Below are 23,200 nucleotides of genomic sequence, written 5' to 3'. Positions count from 1 at the left end.
CATCTAAGCATGTTCATTTAATCCTGTCATTCACAACGGTAAGGGTATATAAATGTCTGCTTATCGTGCTCCTCTGACAATTCTTCTATCCTCCCTCTGCCACACCAAATCAACATTTATTTCTATTCATTTCTATAATGTATTAAATATTATAAAATCTTTATTAATCAAGTAGTTCAGGGGAGAATTTAGAGCTCAAGTTTCATTCTCAAGCCCACCATCTGGGTAGCAAGCCAGATCTGTTTACTTTTATTTCACTCAAGGAATAAATGAAAATGTGAACTCATGCAATAGATATTTCTGAAGCTCTGATACTCGGCAGGATTCCAATCAGATGTTTATATGTGTTTGCGACAGCCAATGTTTGCTGTGATCTGCAGGGTGCATTACAGTATAACTGAAATGTCAACATTATGTCTTGCTTCATAATGAGAAGGAGAGAATGTTCTTTCCCATAACTCATCGCTGTTCTCTCACTTTCTCTCTTCTTTTCAGAAGATTACAGTTCTATATAGTGTTATGCCTCACTCTCTGTGGTCTCTTGGATGTTCCTTTTCTGAAGCAGCATGGAAGATATGGCATATAAAAGATGCTGCACTCTCCAAGTGTACCATCACAGCTGGGAGAATGGGCTTCTTGAAGCACCTGAATTCCACACAATAAAGGGTTAGTGTAGGGGATATAATCTATATTTTTTACGGTATAAAAATCATTATGTATATGGAGAGTCCTCATAATGACAGCTGCACAAGTGCAGCTGCACCAGCTGCACTTGTGTGTGTGTGTGTGTGTGTGTGTGTGTCGTGCGTGCGTGTATTCCCTATGTTGTGGGTACCAAATGTAAAATGGTAAAACCCCAAATTTTTGACATTGTGGGGACAATAAGTCCTAAACCTAACCCCGGACAGCTTATAAATCATTCTAGATGTTTTTTGAAAATGTTTTTTGTGAGGGTTAGGTTTAGGGGTAGGGTTATGGGATAAAATATAAAGTTTGTACATTATAAAAACCATAATGTCTATGGAGAGTTCTCATAAACATGAAAATCCAAAGTGTTTATTTGTGTGTGTGTGTGTGTGTGTTATCACTTTGTGGGGAACAAATGTCCCCATAAGGATAGTAAAACCCGCAATTTTTGACCTTGTTGGGACATTTTGTCGGTCCCCATGAGGAAAACAGCTTATAAATCACACTAAATTATGTTTTTTGAAAATGTAAAAATGCAGAAAGTTTTCTGTGAGGGTTAGGTTTAGGGGTAGGGTTAGGTTTAGGGGATAGAATATAAAGTTTGTACAGTATAAAAACCATTATGTCTATGGAAACTCCCCATAAAACATGGAAACACAACATCTGTGTGTGTGTGTGTGTGTGTGTGTGTGTGTGTGTGTGTGTGTGTGTGTGTGTGTGTGTGTGTGTGTGTGTGTGTGTGTGTGTAAACATCTCCTGGAGTTTTTTCCTTGCCACAGTCACCTTTAAAAAACATGGATCCCCAGATGTCTGATGAAGGCTCTGAGGGTGGCCGAAATGTCATGTATAAGTTGTAGCTCTTATTTTGCTTAAAGAGTGAGTGTTGTACCTCCTTCATTTGAAAGTACAAAGTCACCTTTAAGACATTAAAGAAATACTTCACCCAAATATGAAAATTCTCATATAATTTTTTCACCCTCATGCCATCCCTGATGTGTGACTTTCTTTCTTCGCCAAAACACAAATTAAGATTTTTATAAAAATAATTCAACTCTGCAGGTCCACTCAATGCATGTGAATGGGTGCCCAAATTTGTTCTCTCCAAAAAGCACATAAAGGCAGCATAAATGTAATCCATATGACTCCAGTGTTTTAATCCATACCTTCAGAAATGATATGATAGGTATGGGTTAGACACAGATCAATATTTAATTCCTATTTTGCCAGAAATTATTCTCCCTGCCCAGTAGAGGGTAATATGCATGAATGTCAATCACCATGTGATTTGATTTGATTTGGTTTGACCAAAACACAAGAAGAAGAATGTGAAAGTGAAAGTTAAAATGGAGATTGATATGATTAATTACAGATCTGTTTCTGATCCACAACTATCATATCACTTCTGAAGACATGGATTTAACCACTGGAGTCTTATGGATTACATTTATGCTGCCTTTATGTGATTTTTAAAGCTTCAAAATTTTGCCACCCATTCACTTGCATTGCATGAACCAAAAGAGATGAGAAATTGTTCTAAAAATCTTAATTTGGTTCAGCAGATGAAAGAAAGTCATATAAATCTGGGATGGCATGAGTGTGAGAAAATGATGAGAGAATTTCAATACAACGTGTATTGTTACAAATATAATAAAAGTGCTGTACAAATAAGGATGACATGACTTGACTTGTTCACTTGCCATTGTAATGGTTGCAATGAATGTCAGTACAAAAACAGCGAAAAATAAATAAAAATAAGGATGACAGATAATATAAACAAACAGAAACACAAACAATAAAAGAGGCGGAGAAGAAAAGACGAATCCAGGAGAGAGAGGGAGACATGGATTAGGGCTGTTTTTTGGATACATTTGTTTTATGTGTGGATGCGACACAGCATTGGAATGCATCAGACCAGAATACAGTTCTCCAGGGTTCGGCTGTAACACAGGAATGTTTCGGAGCATAGCTGCAGTCATCCGTTAGTGTAGCGCACCCCTCCAGCCTCCCCCCGTCTACATTAGCTGCTACTTATTGCACTGGAATTAGCAGAGAACCGGAGAACACAGCTAGTAAATTACTTTGCTTTCAATTATTTTCTGTCCCATATTTCAGCCCAAGGCATGTTAAGTAAACACCGGGGAGGGGGGTGAGGGGGTTCTTAAATCGACCCCAGTAGCTGAGAGCCTCGGTGCAGTTGAGCTTGTAAGAGTTTATATGGCAGGGCTGCATACTGTCACTTTTATGAGTGTCTGTAGTCCATGAATTCTGCTCTAATGTAAACCCATAAACTCCTAGAACTCACGGTAGAGAGAACAGGGAAAAACGTAGAATGAAAGAGTCTGTTCAGGATGTATGCGCTTATTGAGTAGCAAATTAAAAAAATCTTCTTTAATATTCACTTTTTTAGGGAAGAACAACAACAATAAAAAAAAGAGTGTGTTTACATGTACAACCTTACATGATTTGTGCTTGTGTGGTGTTCATACTTTTGTTATTCATAAAAAGTAAGCAGGTCTGATGGACTTACAACATTAATAGGTTTCATAACAATACCATGACAATTTATATAAAAATACTAAATACTTAGAGGCTGATTTATATCAATTACAAGCAATATGGACAGAATACATGACTGGTTGTGGGGCTGGCTGCTGATGGGCTGGTCCTGGGGCTGGCTGAGGGTCAATCTCATCTTTTTCTTCTAACTCACTGTCAGACTCAGAATTGATCCTCAAATGTATTTATATTTATTCAGAATGATTAATCTTCATCCATAGATGCTCCTTATACAATGTGCACTCAGTGAAGATCTGATTCACTGATTCTGATACTAGGAAGTGATTGTGTTTGCATAGTTGAGTGACAATCGTGATTTAGAGGTTCCTTTATATTTTTACTCTACTGACGGTTAGGTTTAGGGTTGTGGTTTGGGGGTAGAGGTAAAAAATATGGCACTGCATCAAATTTCAGTAAGCATAGACTGTGTTTGACTCAATAAAAGTCGACCCTCCTCTTTCTGATTTCACTGTGAGATCAGTCTGCAAACTCAAAACATTGGATGAACCAATGTTGTTGTGTTGGGATGGTTGGGACACTCAAACAAGCAGAGGATTGTTCTGATAGCAGGACAGAGGGCTTTAGGGGAAATAAATCTACAAATGGGGCTAACTTAGAGTTGACTTTGCATATTAAGCAGCATTTCACTGTTTAAGTACAGGACAATAACCCTCCCTTACAGGACATCTTAATTTCTGCAAAAATGCTGGCCCTAATAATATGGTAGAGTTGGTAACACTACTCTGCATGTAAAAATGTTCACAGAATTTAAAAAGCAGACAAAGTCCATGTTCTGAGGGCAGTTTTATATCTGCAGCCTCTGATATTTAATTGTGGATGAGGAAACGTTAGGAAAGTAATCTGATCACAGGTCAGGGCTTTTGGGCTACAGCCTCCCGTTACTGTGGACATTCCCACCGTAAAGCTGTTTAAACTTCCACTCAATTGCACAATAATCATCCCTCAAATATTCACTAATCTTTCTCAGATTAACCGCAAAGCAATTCTTCTCTCTTTCTTTTCCGCCATCCCTTTCTAGTCAGACCAGATGGAATTCCTGAATCTCGGGTATAGCTTAATAAATTCACTCCTCACACATTTGGACATGAAACTTAAAACCCGCAGAGTGGCCTTCGGGAAAGGACACCATACGCGCTGCGACAGCTCTACAATTATATCTGCAGAAAGAAAAAATAAAGAGCTCTGTTTGGAAGAATATCCATGAACGCTACAAGTTCAAAGCCCTTTATTGATTATGATAGCAGTCAGACTGATTGCATTACAACAAGAAGGAAATATTCACATATATGATCTCAGTGGCGGATTTAGGCATGGGCAGTCGCCCATGGTGGCATCTTGCGGGGGGTGGGGTGGGGGGCAGCACGAGGTGGCGGAACCCCCCGTTCAACAACTTTGGGGGAGTTTTCATTTAAAATCATATTCTCATTTTTCTTTCTCTTTCTCTTTCTTTTTCTCTTTCTCTCTCTCTCTCGTTTCAAACAAATGGTGCTCTGCTCCTGTGTCATTAATCAGCGTTTTCAAATTCTGAGTTTAAAGTTAAATGGCACTTTCCTCAGAGAACTGATACTGATCTCTTAGTGCATACGGGGCCTGTTTACACTGGCATAGCTGATGGATCCTGTGCAACCAATGCACCTGCACCTGCACACACACACCCATACACTGACAAAGTACTCTCATGTATATCATTAAAGTTGTTTCACACAGTGTGTGTGTGTGTGTGTGTGTGTGTGTATGTGTGAGCGTGTATTTATCACTTTGTGGGGACCAAATGTCCCCATAAGGATAGTAAAACCCGAAATGTTTGACCTTGTGGGGACATTTTGTCGGTCCCCATCAGGAAAACAGCTTATAAATCATACTAAATTATGTTTTTTGAAAAGGTAAAAATGCAGAAAGTTTTCTGTGAGGGTTAGGTTTAGGGGTAGGGTTAGGTTTAGGGGATAGAATATAAAGTTTGTACAGTATAAAAACCATTATGTCTATGGAAAGTCCCCATAAAACATGGAAACACAACATGTGTGTGTGTGTGTGTGTGTGTGTGTGTGTGTGTGTGTGTGTGTGTGTGTGTGTGTGTGTGTGTGTGTGTGTGTGTGTGTGTGTGTGTGTGTTCACTCCCTGACATTAATCTGGCTACTGGCTGAGCCCTTACAGATGGGACTGATTACTGTACACACTCTCCACAGGTAGAACATACTGCACATCAAACCCCAGCAGAACATGCCCACATAGACTCATATGTACTGAATGCACTACATCACACTGAAGAACACATAAATTATATGTGCTTCATCAAACTTTAAAGCATGCCAGAATGCATGCACATCGATATTTTCATTGTGCTCTCTCCTTTAAAGAAAGAAAAAAGCAAAGGCATTTCTTTAAGGGGGAGAGTTAGTCTTGTGGTTAGGGTTAGTCTTATAGTAATTAGTTTTATGTAGAAGTAAAATAAAAACAAAACTATGGGATGTGCCGTTTTATATAGATAGGTACAGTATATATAATCTGTTTGTGTCAGTAGCTGAATGATTAGATTTTAATAATTTTTAAAGCATTACAAAATCACACCAAGCTCCCTGTTTCTCATCTGGTAACTGAGCGCATCCAAACAGCATGATTTACAAGCACTGTTATTGGCAGCACTATAATCATTTATTATTCTCTACATCTGTGCCAAGATTGATTGATGGATAAAGTATTTGATTGACTGATTTTTATATTTATAGAAAAATAGGTATAAAAAAATATACATTTTTGACAATTATTTCATAAGGCTTTATGGTTAAGCTTTATTCTTTGTATAAAAGGGCTGCCAAACAAAATATTTTATCATACTATTCATTGCTACAACTGCATGTTTGCCCTACATTACAAAAATTGTCTTGTTGGGAAAAAGATCATATTGATATTTTACTTTGCGTGGTTTGTGTGTAAAAATGACCGATTAAACTAGATACAAAATGCTTGTTGAGACAAACTATAATGATGGTCTGACAAAACCTTGCATGAAAGTTTAAAATGCTTGAAGTAAAGAAAGGAGAGAGCACCTTAAAGCAGATTAAATGTCATGGAAAAGTATGCAAAAATTGTTCCTACTCCCTTAAAAATATTAATAAAATAAGTGTCTTGAGATATCTCACTGATCTCTGTGACAGCTGTAGACTTTGTAAACAGCAAACAAAAAAGTGTCCGCAGACCACGGACATTGACACTTTTCACCTGTCAATAATTTTGCTTGTTCTCATAGTGTTGAATTTGAAGAGGATCAATGAGGCTGTGATAAAAAAAATATTTGCCAGTTGAGGGCGCTCTTGTGCCACTGTTGAATTTGAAAGCCACAATAACAAATGATGCTGCTCTTTTGCTCGGTTTTGGTCTCAAAATTATATTTGGAGTGTGGGGTTTTGGAATGAGGGGAATGGCTAATTCAATGGCTCAGTCAAGGGAAAGCTTCAGAAAATCACTTACAGCACCTTTAAAGGGCTTGTGTGTACGTTTTGAAAGTGGATGTTTGAAATTACGAACATTCCAAAACAGACTTTTAGCTCATTTAAAGAGGCCCTAATATGCTTTTTGGGATTTTACCTTTCCTTTAGTGTGTAATATAGCTGTTTGTGCATGTAAAAGGTCTTCAAAGTTACAAAGCACAAAGTCCATGCAAAAGGGAGATATTCTCTCCCACAGACAAAATTGTTCCTGAACTACATGAAATGCCTGGTTTGTAGTCCAGCCATTTCTTTCGTAAAGTATCTATGTCACTATGTAACACATTCACATAATGCCTACCTAAGGGCTACTTTGTCCTGCCCTCAAACAAAGGTAGTTCTAGCCAAGGCAGGATTAGATGGGTTAGTGTTGTTGCCATGTAGAGAAGACGCCATGTCGAGAAAATGCTGTTTTCTTCACTGCAAAAGCAAAACATCTTTGTTTGGACTTCCAAAGGCAGACAAATTGAAGAATCAGTGGTTAAAATTAATTTGATCACTATTCCTCAGCAGTACAACCAAAATCAATGCAGGATTTTCAAGATGGTTACTCCTGAAAGATGGTGCAGTTCCCACTTTGTTGAGACAATCTGGCGCTTCAGGATCACAACCTGTAAGTATGCTTGATTATTTGTGGATTTATCTGATACAGAGGGTACATCACTCTGCTCTCTCTCTTTCTGTCGTACTAACCAGACACACATATGACCCCTCACAAACATACCCGCACACACATTTGTCAAACAGATAACTTGGCGATAGAGTCCAGCTTTGACCCTAAGTTATCGTACCAGCAAAGGCATGCGTTAACGGGCAGATGCTATTAACCAGTCTCTCCACCCACATTCACGGCCACCTTCTCTGGCCAGAAACCTCATGTGACGTACTCTCCACGAGAGCCACTTACGCCATTTTGTGCGCTGCACACACATTCCTCTCATGTATTATAAGCTTATTTGCTACTATATCTAATCATGTTGTTGATTAGTTTGTAGTTGGAAGTCGGAAGTTTATTGACTGCATTGTATTGATTAATACTTGATATTACTACATCAATAAATTGTTATACTTTAAAGATAAGTGTTTTGGTATTGTTCTGCATGCACTTGTGTCAAAGGCTGGCAGGCGATGTCAGTGCTCGGTTTCAAGCCATGTCGACTTTCCTAAGAGAGCAATCCTATAGTGAGACTGCTATACTTTCTGGTTATTAGTCCCTGATTCCAGGGTGGTTCCAGGGTGGTGCCCCGGCGGTATTAAACCTTAATAATATTATATAGATTTTTCTTTATCTTTGATGATTGTTGATTTGAAGGATCTAAAAGCTAGTGTTAATTCTAATTATTGTTCAATTGATTTTATTAATCAATAATAATCTTTGAAAATAATCAATATTCTATTGAATTTGATAATTGATGGTTATCTTTGATGATTGTTGATTTAAAGTATTAAAAAGCTAATGTTGATTCTAATCAGTGTCCTATTGATTTTAATAAATAATAATTATCTTTGATAATTATTCATTATTGCTAATAACCAAACCTGATCCTGAACGAATTGCCCAACAATTTTTACTTTTATAAAATTCAAATTTACTAAGGAATCAGTTTTCTAGACTCTAAAACATGGAGTAGGAAAAGCATAGATAAATTGCAGCAGTGCATTATGCATAATATCATGAATAAGATGAACCACATCCTGGACTTCCTGACTGGGAGACCTCAGTCAGTCCGGATCGGGAACAGCATCTCCACCACCACCACACTGAGCACTGGGGCCCCAATGGGCTGTGTGCTCAGTCCACTGCTGTTCACTCTGCTGACTCACGACTGTGCAGCAATGCACAGCTCGAATCACATCATCAAGTTCGCCGATGACACGACCGTGGTGGGTCTCATCAGCAAGAACGACGAGTCAGCATACACAGAGGAGGTGCAGCGGCTAACGGACTGGTGTAGAGCCAACAACCTGTCCCTGAATGTGGACAAAACAAAAGAGATGGTTGTTGACTTTAGGAGAGCACAGAGACCACTCTCCTCTGAACACCGACAGCTCCTCTGTGGAGATCGTCAAGACCACCAAATTCCTTGGTGTTCACCTGGTGGAGAACCTCACCTGGTCCCTCAACACCAGCTCTATCACCAAGAAAGCCCAGCAGCATCTCTACTTTCTTCGAAGGCTGAGGAAAGCACATCTCCCACCCCCCATCCTCACTACATTCTATAGAGGGATTATTGAGAGCATCCTGAGCAGCTGCATAACTGCCTGGTTTGGGACTTTCACCAAGTGGTCTCTCTTCCCTCCATCAAAGACATTTACAAAAAAAACACTGTATCCGCAAAGCAACCAGCATTTTGGACGACCTCACACAAACTCTTTACCCTCCTGCCGTCTGGCAAGAGGTACCAAAGCATTCGGGCCCTCACGGCCAGACCGTGTAACAGCTTCTTCCCCCAAGCCATCAGACTCCTCAATACTCAGAGACTGGTTTGACGCACACACACACACGTGTCCTGAGTTGCACTTTAATTTTGTCACTTTATACTTTAACTGCAATAACTGCTATGTGCATAGAACACTATTTCATAGTATGTTATGTTTATGTTTTTCGAAACTGTCATCTTTTTAAACTACTGTGTACTGGTCGGCGCTGCACTGTCTCTCACTGTGCCTATTGTCCTGTTCATTGTAAGAAATTTCTTGTACTGTCCTGTACTTTTTGCACATGTTTGCACGTGCACTTTATATAGGTATATATAGGTATTTTATATTGGTATTTTATTTAGTTGTGTAGTCTCATGTGGTTCTGTGTTTGTCCTATGTTGATTTTTGTAGCACCATGGTCCTGGAGGAACGTTGTCGCTGTGTACTGTACTAACTGTATATGGTTGAACGACAATAAAAACCACTTGACTTGACTTGAATTATCAATGCATAAATTAAACTTGAATGACAAACACAAATCATCTCTAACAGTAAAATCGCTGACAGAAACATTAACTTCTCCATCTAGGCTACACTCGACTACAGTATCTTACAAGAGACAAATAAAATGTGCTCCAATGACTTCACTACTGTTGGGATTTGCTGCATTGCAGCTCATTTGCATAAAGCTTTGCTTAACATTTGCATGTTTTACTTTCTCCATTTTTAACTGTGTCTCGTGTTTCTGGTAATTACCATTGTTGGGTAATTTACTCAAAAACATTAATCCACAACAAATTTAAATATTGTTTATCTAAAATTGCAATCAGATTACTTTACTAATTACTTTATTTAAAAAATAATCATCACATTACTAATAACTTTGTTGTTTTCTAAAACACTTTTTCGCTCAACAAATTCAAAATAATGTCTATATTTCCCCCTTGTTCATTGTTGAAGACAACTTATGCACTCAGCGTCTTACATTTTACATTACAATGACTTGTTATGGGGCCACCATTTATGTTTTAAATGTATTCTACATAAATAATACTATTTTAGATTTTAATCCTAGTGAAGCACTTAAAATGCACAGCCACTAATTACACCCAACACTATAAATCACAAACTGCCATTACAAACTAATGACTTCCACTTTGTCACTGCAAATTGTTGTATGTGTAAATGCCCTTATACACTATTTCAGATGGTGTGGCCTAGTGGTTAAATGTCTTGGCTGGTGACTAAAAGGTTGTTGATTTAAACCCAGTAGGGTGTGATCTATTACCTTAGGGCCTTTGAGCCTTGGAGGATTTACTGCTGAAGTACAAATGCCATAAGCAGTTCCTTTTGATTATAATGTCATGCCATTTTAATAAAATCCATGCAGCAGTGATGTATGTGCAATTTGGTTTCCCAAACAAGGTGGATCAAGAGATTAGACATACACTGGTGGCCAAAAGGATGGGATGACAAGGATTTGGACAACTGTACAGATTTTGCTGTTTCGGAACGAAATTGGTAGTTTAATTCAATGAAGTGGCATTCAACTGATTAAAAAGTATAGTCAGGACATTACTGATGTAAAAAACAGCACCATCACTATTTAAAAAAAAAGATTTTTTTTTAATTAAATATAGACAGGCAGACATCACACCAACACCTTATCCTTGAATAATCAAATTGTTAATTTGGTACTAGAAAATCACTTGCCATTATATCAAACACAGCTGAAAGCTATTTGGTTCATTAAATTAAGCTTAACATTGTCTTTGTGGTTGTTTTTGAGTTGCCACAATATACAATAGACTGGCATGTCTTAAGTTCAATATTAGGTAATAAATGGCAAAAAATATAAAGCTTTCTCTAGAAACTCATCAGTCAATCATTGTTTTGAGGAATGAAGGCTATACAATGCTTGAAATTGCTACAAAAAAAAACTTTAAAAAAAACTGAAGATTTGATATAAATGTGTACACTATAGTCTTCAAAGGCAAAGGACAACTGTCCCCTGAGTCTCTAGTTTGAGAAATAGATGCATCACATGACCTCAGCTGACAGCTTCATTGAATTCTACCCGCTCAACACCAGTTTCATGTACAACAGTAAAGAGAAGACTCAGGGGCGCAGGCCTTATGGGAAGAATTGCAAAGAAAAAGACACTTTTGGCACCGAAAAACAAGAAGAAAAGGTTAGAGTTTGCAAAGAAACACAGACATTGAAAAACAGATAATTGGAAAAAAGTGTTATGGATCTTAATCCCATTGAGAATTTGTGGGATCAGCTAGACTGTAAGGTGTGTGAGAAGGGGTGAAATGTCACCAGAGTATCTGGACAAACTGACAGCTAGAATGCAAAGGATCTGCAAAGCTTCTATTGCTGGACATGGAGGATTTTTTGATGAGAACACTTTGAAGTAGTTTAAGAAGTTCTGAACATGCCCTGATTATACATTGTGATCAGTTGAATGCCACTTTGGTGAATAAAAGTACCAATTTCTTTCCATAAGAGAGAAATCTGTACATTATTCCAAACTTTTGGCTGCCAGTGTAGCTTTGGCATTATTTATTAATATCCAGTTCTGCATGCTATTAAAAGTAAGATGGTAAAATGATTTAACCTTTTCTTTTTCAAAATATTATCCCTTTTGCTTTTTTTGTATTCATTACTTTAAACTATAGTGTTTAAAAGAACTTAAGAAAACAGAGAGAACGAAGGATTGACATTTGGAGAGTGTTCCGTGAGAACATAGTCTTTTATTCAGAGTGAGGATGTTAGGTTTGACTCTTTCTTTTCTGATGGCTATTAAAACATTTTTTTCCCACCTAATGGTTGATGTCTGATGTCTGTCAAAGCAACATCAACTTTGTGAATTATCAGATCATGTCTGTGGAAGACAATATATATATATATATTTCTTTTGCTAGATTAAGACCTTATTTAGAAGAAACTACTTGCCCTTTTTGTTTTTTGGATGTTATACCAAACCAGTCATTTTCTGTTACTCTATACTGCTTTCTATAATTGTTCAGTTCTTCCAAACCTCTGTATAATATATTTTAAGGTTCTCCTGATACAGTTTGTTGAAAACGGGTACCAACACTTCATTTGTGATACCTGTTTTTTTTTTTTTTTATCAAAATGGTGTTTAAATAAGTTAATTCATTAAAACTTTAATCAAATGAAAATATAACAAGCTTATTTTATGTTTAAATAAGTTAATTCATTAAAACTTTAATCAAATGAAAATATAACAAGTTTATTTTAAACATACTATTGTATTATTTTATCAAATGAAGTGTTTATATACAGAACCACACAGCACTGGAGTTATCTTTTGTCAAATAAATTGCTGCATAACAGAGCATCACAGATATTAGATACTATATATAATAGATAATATATAGATACTAAGTATAATAGAATTACTACTGATTTATTATTATTATTATTTGTAGTAGTAGTTGTAGTAGTAATAGTAGTACTATTAAAGTGAATATTACATAACTTTACAATAAATTTAATAGCTTTTATTTTGACAGAGCTTTTATTTTGAAGTGTTTCTGTATTTTTTTTGACCAAGGAGCTCAGAAATTATGATGGCAGCTTCCCACTCTGGAAAAGCCTGTTGCTATGTGACTCAAAGTGATTATTAATCCACAAAATGCTGCTATTTAATTAAAGAAGTATGTACTCTGTATGTGCCTCATGCTACAATGTGAATATCGGACACGATACCAGTATCGAGACATCCCTAATATATTGCATATACAGAATATATCAGCTTATATAGAAAACTAACTGATTAGATGCAACAAATAGCTTATAAATCTATGTAACTGATTTGAATAACACTGTGTGTTCAACATGTATTTTCTTAACATAATGTTTCTGATTTACTGATAACAAAATACATCCTATTTGCTTTGAGTCCCCACACCAACATGCACATGTGTGTTTTTAATGAGGTCTCATGATATCATGCAATTTCCCATGCAGCCATTCTCCATAGAAAAGTTTTTCGTCATTTCACAAGTAGGGGCCTCGGAACAACTGATGCAAAACACCAATTTAATAAAACATAAATTAAAAGGATGGCTATTAGGTTACTTTGAAACATTGCCAAGGTGACAAAGTGAGAGAGAAAGAGAGAGAAAAGGAAAGCGAATGAGAGAGAAATGTTTGAAATGTCTCAATAAAACGTATGTTCAGAGTTTAATAGTCCCTTGTGATTGTAGGTCATTTTGCTAAATAAAAACCAAAGTGGAAGGGAGTATTCAACAGTGCACAAGAGAATTCTCACATTTCATGAGCTAACACATACACTACTCTGAGCCACAGAACTCAAACAAATCTGTGACATATCTTTTCAGTGAGCTTTAAACATGTATTCCACATGTCTGTTAATCCTACCAGCCTACAACCCAACACAACACAACACAACACATGAAAGAACGAGTGAGGGGGCCAGTCATCAAAAAAAGATAACAAATTTATTTAGCACTTGCTTTCTGGCATTGAAAAAATGGTTCAACAAATATGAGATTTGATAATGCAAGACAAGTCTTAAGAACTTGCAAGTAAGCATTTAGGATAGAAAAACTTTATCTATAAAAATAACTTCTTTTTTTTTTTTTAATCCAAGAGCCCATAAATCTATTGTGATTACCAATTAATTTAAATCAGTATCATTCAGTTGAAGTTTTAGTAGAGAAATGTCAATGGTCTATGCCCAGTGAACAACCCATTATAGGCCACCATCCAAAAGATAATTAAACAATTATAGGAGCTATCACAAAGCTCATTATGATGCTCAATATGTCCCACCTTCCATTTTTAAGAGCCAGACACATTTTTGATTGTGTGACCTTGTCATTTATTTCATTTCAATATGTATCTGTATTTAAGTATACTATAGTTCAGTACAATAGGAAACCTTTTCCATTGAATGTGCTGTATCTGTAACCATGAATAATGTGCACCAAAGCACTAACCTTAACTGCGACTAGAGTCATATGGATTCATGAATTAATAACTGCCACCTTAATTGTATGTTAGTACATGTTTGATAGTTAATGCATTAATTAGCATTTGATAGTAAACTCCCAAAATGTTACAACATATGTTTGTTACATTACTTGCTAAATTAAACAGGCTTTATAAGAAAGAATATGCAGTACTTCAACTTTGAATTAAACATAAATATTTTATTATTTTATACAAAATTTTGCTGTCTGTATTTTCGCCAACATCATTAGATGAGACAGGATTATTTTGGCATTATTTACATGGATCATCCTTATCTAACTTATTAATAAAATAAATATATCAATAATTGCCATAGATAATTCTATCTTAATCCATTTTGCATGATTCTCCATCCCCTCCTCATCATACTCACCCTACCACTCTTGGTCCTACAACTCAGTTTACTTACATTATACACACATGCAACATCTCACTCTTTCTCTTCATGACAAACCACCAAAAGATTATAAAATGTATGTGATTTAACTGACATGAATACTATGTATAGTACATGTGTAGTTAATAATGAGTTAATAATGATGTGCTTTCTAGTAGTTATGCTGCATTAACAAATCATGAGTTCATGATAAGTATATGAGTAGTTAGTAATGATGTGCCCCTTCAAGTAAAGTAATGACATGATACTGCATTAACCAGTCATATTAATTATAAGTTAATTATAAGTATATGACTAGATAATATATAGTTAATAATGATGTGCCCCTCTAAGTAAAGTCATGGCGTTATGCTACACTAACAAATCATGTAATACATATGCATTAAGAACATGTTAATACATGTTAAAAAACAGTTAAAAAAAAAAAAAACATAATACAAAATTAAAAAGGGGGGAGGGGGGGATGACACAATCAATGTGACAAAATAATTCTGAAAGACAAGAGTTCATTTTTCATCAAGATGTGTTTTGAAATGCTTCAAAAGTTAATCTTTTTTTCATATCATTCCAAACATGTATTCATACTTTCTTGCTTCTGTGGAACACAAAATTAGAAATTTACTGAAGAATGTAGTTTCCATGCAAGATTGCGGCCAGGAAGTGATGCAGTTAAACTCCAGTTGTTTTTGATGGAACTTAAATGATGAATGAATGACAGACACCAGGAATTGAGATCTGTTCTTTTATATATCCCAGGAAAAATTCTGTGAAGACATATTTAAGGCATTTTCGATTAATTTGATGAACCCTATGTGCATCAGCCATACTTTTCTATATATATTTTTTATATTTAAGTTATGCAGACAGAACAATAAATAGGCCTATACATATTTTCCCATCTCAAAAAAATAAAAGTAGTATTTCTTTTTAATCACCAATTTCTCATTAGTAAATTATAATGTTATAATAAACATAAAAAAGCTAAACTTAAATATTGTGTGTAAACTTCATGAATCAAATCAAACCTCTTTTTAAAAATATATGATATGCAAGTAAACTATATTGAATTAAATCTCTTTTAATTCATATACAGACTCCAGAAACCTGGATGTTAAGACATAAAAGACACTTTTAGATGATTTATATTGTGCGTTTTGTCTCTCACCATATCACTGGATGTCATTGCTAATAGGTTAATGTTAGTACATAAAATGTACAAATAACAAAATGCATTTAAATATTGCACATAATATGATGTGTGTGACCCTGACTTTAAATTAATTCGGTCTAACAAAACAACAAATATTTTCAGATTAAAAATGCCAGTATTACAGAGAGGTGTGGGGAATAGCTGACACCAACAGTAGAGTGTGCTGCTTATAAGTGCCCTACCAGAAACAAACACTCCATATGCTGCAGTTCCGGGAAATTTAGCTAACTGCTCTCACTTTGGATGTTCAACAAATGATTTGTAGATTTACCTTCATAAATGTCATCATCATCCACAACAGCAAAAACAGTCTTTACAATTTTGATGAATGTTACCGAGATATTGTGAAAATTATGACATAAAATTAAATTAAATATCGATCCAGTAACAAGGGCACTTTTTCCTATATGGTCTGGATGACAAGTGAACTAAGGGGTAAATATGTTAAATATGAAATAAGGTAAATATGAATGAAAAGGTACAAGCATGCAAAACGGGGTTAGATCAAATTATCGGCAATTATTAATGTGTTTTTCTATATTTGATAAGGATGATCTATGTAAATAATGGATCAATAAAACAATCTATCCAGACAGCAAAATTATGAAATATTTATGTTTAATTCAAAGTTGAAGTACTGCATATTCTTTCTTATAAAGCCTGTTTGATTTAGCATGTAATGTAACAAACATATGATGTAACATGTTGGGAGTTTACAATCAAATGTTAATTAATGCATTAACTATCAAACATGTACTAACATATAATTAAGGTGGCAGTTATTCATGCATGAATCCATATGACTCTAGTCACAGTTAAGGTTAGTGCTTTATTAGTTCTTGATTAATCCATGCTATAACTCATCATTAATTCATGCTTAAGAAAGTATTAATTCAGGTATGAATTCATGGTTATTCATGTACCCTTATTGTAAAGTGTTACCCAAATGTGGTTAGTATTCATCCCTGACAATAACACAATGTTAACCAACTTAACATTCTACTTGGTTTGTCATTTAAAGACAAAGGACACCTATCACCAGCCTCACCTACTGCAAGGATTTGAAGACTCAAATATACTGTCATAATAACATAGCAAAAATATTACTAAGTGAAGAAACAAATTAGCTGAAAGAAAATCTCAAACCTCAAAAATCAAATGTGTTGAGAGAGTAATTGGTCTCTTCGGGTCCCGCTCAGTTTTTATAGTGCTATGCGGCACCACAGTTAAGACTGAATGACAAAATTTTCAGTACTTTAAAAACATGTCTCAGTCATACAGGTGAAGTTTAAAGAGTTTAGCCACTGGCTAAAGATGCTAATGTTAGCGTTTTAAAGTTGTGACATCTGTAAAACATAAGTCCTTAAGCTATTGAGCTGCTACAAGGTACTAAGTTTAATTATAAAAATGTGTCAAACCTTTCCTCTGATGTTCAAGTTATGTTGAAGAGCCTGTTTAACTTTCGGCTGCAGCTTATAGCTCCCTGCCACTAGTGCAGTGAATCCAGAAAGTGGCAGAGTGTCTGTCGGCAGACCTTAAATCATCAGCAGATTAAAGAAAGAGCCAATCAACACCTGTAAACCCTGACTCTGGCAAAACACACTGGATTGTGTGACTCTAGGGTGAGAGCAGTGGATTTGCTATGTTTTCCCAAGCACAGCTGAAATGCTCATCAACAGTTCCCTAATGGTCTAAAATAAAGTGTATACACACTCGCACAAACACACACTCCAGGCTTTCTAAAGTGGAAGGTCCCACAAGATACACCAACCCATATCCAGATTCAGACATACAGAATTTTTCTCTCTTACTCTCTCTCTGTTCTCTCAGGATTCTCTTGAGGCTCTGTGGGTGGGCAGAACAGAAGTTGTAAAATGTTACTGACCTTCATACACACATATACATGGCTTACATAGAAGCATATCTTAAACACATTTCTTTTTTCTATTAACATGAAGGGTTAATTGTTTTCATAAACCTAACACTCCCATCTGACACATATTGCTTTGAATTAGAAATCGTATAGCGAGTAAGTGGAGAGTCTCCTTTGGAGTCTAGGTCACAGTCTTGACCAACTCGCTCATTCACAAATTGTATGCATGTGTTTGTCATAATCACATGACATTTCCGTTTCTATTCTATTCCTTCACAAATCCTATTCTTACTAAAATCACAGCTACACGTTTCAATTATTAAGGTTAAATACATCATTGGTGTCACTGCATGTAGGCAGAAAGTATTTGCTTTCATGAGAAATGTCCGCATTTTATGAAGATCATTTGCATAAATCTGGGACTGGGATTGTTTTGTTGAAAGCATGTTTAATTTGTCAGACCGCTGCTTCATTCCTCCGGTTTGCCTAAGATCTGATAACTCTGTTATTTTACAGCTTTATTGAAATGTTTTGCATTCAGCCATTCTCAGTCTCTGGCACAGAACATTCCCTCAGCTCACACAGAGCTTGACCCGTGCTGACATTTCTGCTCAGCCGTGATAAAAACATTTATCACTGGCCATACAGAGGTCAGAAGAGTGACTGAGGGTGTTACACATCTATCCTTCTAGCTCCCTCTCTCACTTTCTGTCTTGTTCACTTACTTTACCCCCCTCGCAGGCTCGACAAGAGGGAAAATATTTCAGCCATAGAGAATTTATTTTCATAATTTCAGCCCTGCAGCTTTTTTTTTAAAGGTGAAAAGCTCCAACTTATGTTTTCCTTGTCCTTTACATTGTCTGCATAGATAGAGGATGAAATCTAGAACAAGATAGAGAGACCCCAAGAGAGAGAGAGAGAGAGAGAGAGTGAGAGAGAGAGAGAGAGAGAGAGAGAGAGAGAGAGAGAGAGAGAGAGAGAGAGAGAGAGAGAGAGAGAGAGAGAGATGCTAAAACAAACCCAAAGAACAGACTTGTTGAATATGAGATGGTTTGTCAGAGAACTGCTGGCCAGCAGAAAAACTGAAAAATTGGCTTTACTGTGCACATTGGTCATGACAGCATGACAAATATCTAAATGCATTTATCTAACCTAAATATCTAACCTTGTTTATCTAATATATGACAAATTAAGGGGATCCCGCTCTAAATCTCCTTAACTTGTGTAAGGTTCATTGCATGAATCTGACACATACATGTAAATAAAACAGATTTCTGTTACAGAAACACAATAATACAGAGAAGGACTATAATTACTGTCTGAGAATCCATGTCAACAGCACTTGCAGAGAGAGAGTTTGGTCTGAGGGACCCATTAACACAGAAATGCATATGGGGGTCAAAATAGCCAGCTCATGTAATTTTTAAAACATAATATTTACATCTCTAGGTATTGCTCATGGTGTCTCTGACCATGTTAACTGACAATTTTAACATTTAGTAAGAGTGTCTGCATCACTACCCCTAGAAGAGGTGTCATGCCCCTTCAGATTTTTGAGCCAAGAGAATTCTGAAAAAAACAAAAACATATTTGTACCTTTGATACTTAAATTAAATGATTTTTGCATGTTCAAACGAATGCCTGTGGCATAAATCTTGATTCACTTGTCTAAATTTTGTCAGTCCAAATCTAATAAATAAAAACAAACTAACTGCATCATTTATGTTTGGATGTCAGTTGGATCAGGGTTGCGTTGGCTGAACTTGGTGCCCCCCTCAAAAATGGTAAATGTCTTGCCCAAGGACACTTCGGCATGAGTCATGTGGGCCAGGAATCGAACCACCAACCATGCGATTGGCAGCCGACCCGCTCTACCACCTGAGCCACAGCCGTCCCTAAAACATAGGTGCATGATGCTCTTAAACACTAGAATGCATATAAGGGTTTTATATGACCCACATGTGCTTCCTATGGTATTCAAAGCACTTAACACTAGTATTACACTTGTAATACTTTGATTGTTTTCATTTTCCATCTGTTATGAAATTGAATATATGCATGTTAAATACTATGTTCATATTCATATTACTTGCAGTATGCAAGTATATGTATGTATTTATGTCGTCATTCAGACTATGATTTCCATTTTATCTATTACATGGACCGTCACCATGGAGTAACCTGAGCTAAGAGATTTGAATGATAATATTTCCTTGTCCATTGTTAATGTGTTTGAACCTGAAACTTCTATTTATTTACTACACCTCCCAACAACAAATAGAGCAACATAGATTAATATAACAATACTGATAAATAATATAGCATCTTAGAGTACACACACGCATTTGATCCTAATGCATTGTACTTATATAAATGTGTGTGAGTAAGGTTGTTAATACATTTCATAGGTTACAACAAACATGTAAATTGCAAATATAACTCCTTATACAGTATATTAATAATATTACTCTATTTTCAATGTTTGTGAAACTTTTTAGAATTGAACAAACGTTAAATAAACCATTACAAGTTGCAATTATAAATACAATTATCATTATAGTTAATTTTTCTACATTTTGTAAGTAATGTTATTAAGAATAAGCATCTAGATTACACATGGTTTTTAACAAAATATATAGGGGTAAAGTCGCATGTGTATTCTATGGTTAATGGTTAAAATTCCACCATTGTCATCAAAAACTCGTAGTGATGCCAATGTGGCTTTAAAATCATCAGTATGTTCTGTGTATTGTAAGCATTATAGCTTTCTATTTATTACATATGGTGTATGGTGTAAATGTGTTTCGCAAATATTAGCACAAAGAAATACAGATTCCATAAAATGTGAAGTTGGAGGATAAAAATAACTGCATTTTCCCCAAGAATTTGCTCAAATATGTCCTTCTGTGGAAAGCAGGCTAATGATATTATGTACCATAATTAAATTAAAACACTCCATGACATTGTTCATGCTTTATCGATGTTCTAATGTTGGCTTTAACTCAATGGTGTGGAACTCAATAGTGCAGGTTTAGGATAAGAGCACAAGGCCATACATTTGACCACTGTCTATGTTAGTAATTATTTGAAGAAGACATGCATATTCTGTTGAAATAGACCAAATTTAATGCCTTCTATTCACACATTCAACATCATCCTTAAAGGCTAAATCTGAGAGCAGCTGTAACATTTATTGTGTATTCCTGCGCAAACCATAATCATTTCCTAGATAAATACCATCCGGCATGTGTCACCATTGAGAAGTTTGTCAAAAGATGATCCTTCCTAAGTCTAAACACAGCCTTTAACCCGTAAAGCATTAGAGCTCTTTCAATGATCCCAATCACCTCCGAAGCCATCTGAACTAAAAACACAGCAGTTTCACGTAACCATGTGTGGTTCAGAGAAGCTACACCTCTGTTCTTCATTAGCCATTAAAAGCCTGTTGTTTTTGTAGAGGGAATAAGTGACCTAAAGGGGCATCATTATGGCTTTGCGGTTTCAGTTTGAACGTAAAGCCATGCTGGATTACCTCCCTGAGAAGCGCCAAGCCCCATTCCATCCATCTGACGCATAATCCAGCTTTATACATCTCTCTTTCTCTCTAATATATGAACATCAGTAATTGCTTTTATTATAAGGGAAATACACAAGCTAATGCATGGGCCTCTCTCTCATTTGCATGCTTGTGACACTGGAAAAAGCATTAATATGACTAAAAAGGACTAAATAATATTACCACAATTAATATATAAACATATAGATTTCAAGAATCTGCAGTTAATGTCATGATGCCTTAGACAGATACTGCTGTATTTGAGACAGTAGTCATGTTAATCATGGAACTGTCTGGGAATGGAATTATTTAGATTTTTCTTGAGTTGGAATATAAACATTGAGACTTAGGCTGTTAACTAGAAAACAGTTTATCCTTAGGAAAAGGATATTAACATGCAATTGAATGTTATAACAAGCTCATAACAGGTTAATAACATGCTTATTACACCATATTACACCAGGTCTCATAATGTGAGTTTTTAGCATGAATCAGGAGTCCATAGAGCATGAAAACCACAGATAGAGGCCTGTTTTAGACAGGCTTCAGTAGTTAAGACCTTAAGAGCAACTCTATGACTTCAGTGACGTCGAAATGTGAAACTTTCAGTGGCTGAAGTGTTTAGATTAGCGAAAGTGATGTAAATAGACGTTATGAAATATGTAAGTGAGCTGTAAACAGTCCTTTTATCCTCAGTCAGATGTGTGTGTGTGCACGTTTGTGTGCATGTGTGTCAACGCCAAGTATATTGTGTGTTTAAGCCGCACTCTAAACATGCACACCCTGACCTCGCACCAAATACATTCTTTACAGTTTGTTTTCTTTTTCCCTCCAAAAATGTAAATGATGTCTCGCCGCTGTTTTTTATTATATGCAGCTGAGGAGTGGATGCACAGCTTCCGTGGCAGGGTTTGCTGATTAATTTCCTGAGGTCAGGGCTATTGCGCTGTGCTCAGTGATGCAACATGGACTCATAGACAGCCAGAACTTTCTCATAAAATCAACAGAGCAAATTCAGCAGGAATAATCTTAATGGGGGTTTTATACTCAAAACTTTACATATCTCTGTGCAACTTTCCCTGAGCCAAGAGATCATGGTTGATCAATAAAATGGGCCTTTATGTTGTTTACTGAAAGTTTATCAATAGTTTTATCTGCATCAATAGTTATAAATGCATTCAAAATCTGATCGCAAACAAGCTTAGGCAATAGCTTGGGGCCACTTGCAAATTACAAATCGTTGGATCTACTTTCTGTAGAAAGGTTAATCTCCAGTGGTAGTGCTGAGCACCCCTGCAGTAAAGACTGCATTTTTACGCGGTCTCGCCACCAGGTGGCGCGTATTGAGCGTATAACGAATCCAACAGCCTCCTTGTCCGACCTAGACTGATCCACTGAACGTGTCATTTTCACTCTCATATAAAGGACCTGTGACCAGCACCTCAGAGGAATTGTGTGCGGTGACGTCATCACAAAATTATTATATTCATCAAGTCACTGTGAAAGGGATTACAACTATTGTACTGCATTTTTTTTACAAGAAAGAAAGAAAGAAATAAAGAAACAAAGAAAGAAAGAAAGGGGATAGAGGATAAGTGAAGAAAAGAATGCTGATTTTTGACAATTCAAGTTTACACTACCACAAGTACAACCACATGAAACATACAGATTACTGAAAATGGCACATTCCTGTAATGCAATCAAAACCAATTAGTTAAAAAAAGTTCACATGTAACTTTGCTCATTGTTTTATTTCTACTTTCATTTAAAATTAAACCTTTCTTTCTCCCTTATATAGCCTACACAAATGTGAGATTGTGTTGCGAATTGTTCGCCTTCACAGTTTACACTAACGTGGGTGTGTTTGACCCCAGGAGGGAAAGTTAATTTCCACCACACTTTACTTCATATAAAAGAGAGACGAATTTCTCAAATGTACCTTTCCTGCATATGAAGCTTGTGCTCT

Source organism: Xyrauchen texanus, chromosome 24, assembly GCF_025860055.1.
Source record: "Xyrauchen texanus isolate HMW12.3.18 chromosome 24, RBS_HiC_50CHRs, whole genome shotgun sequence".
Taxonomy (NCBI): Eukaryota; Metazoa; Chordata; class Actinopteri; order Cypriniformes; family Catostomidae; genus Xyrauchen; species Xyrauchen texanus.
Note: the sequence above shows the minus strand (reverse complement) of the source record.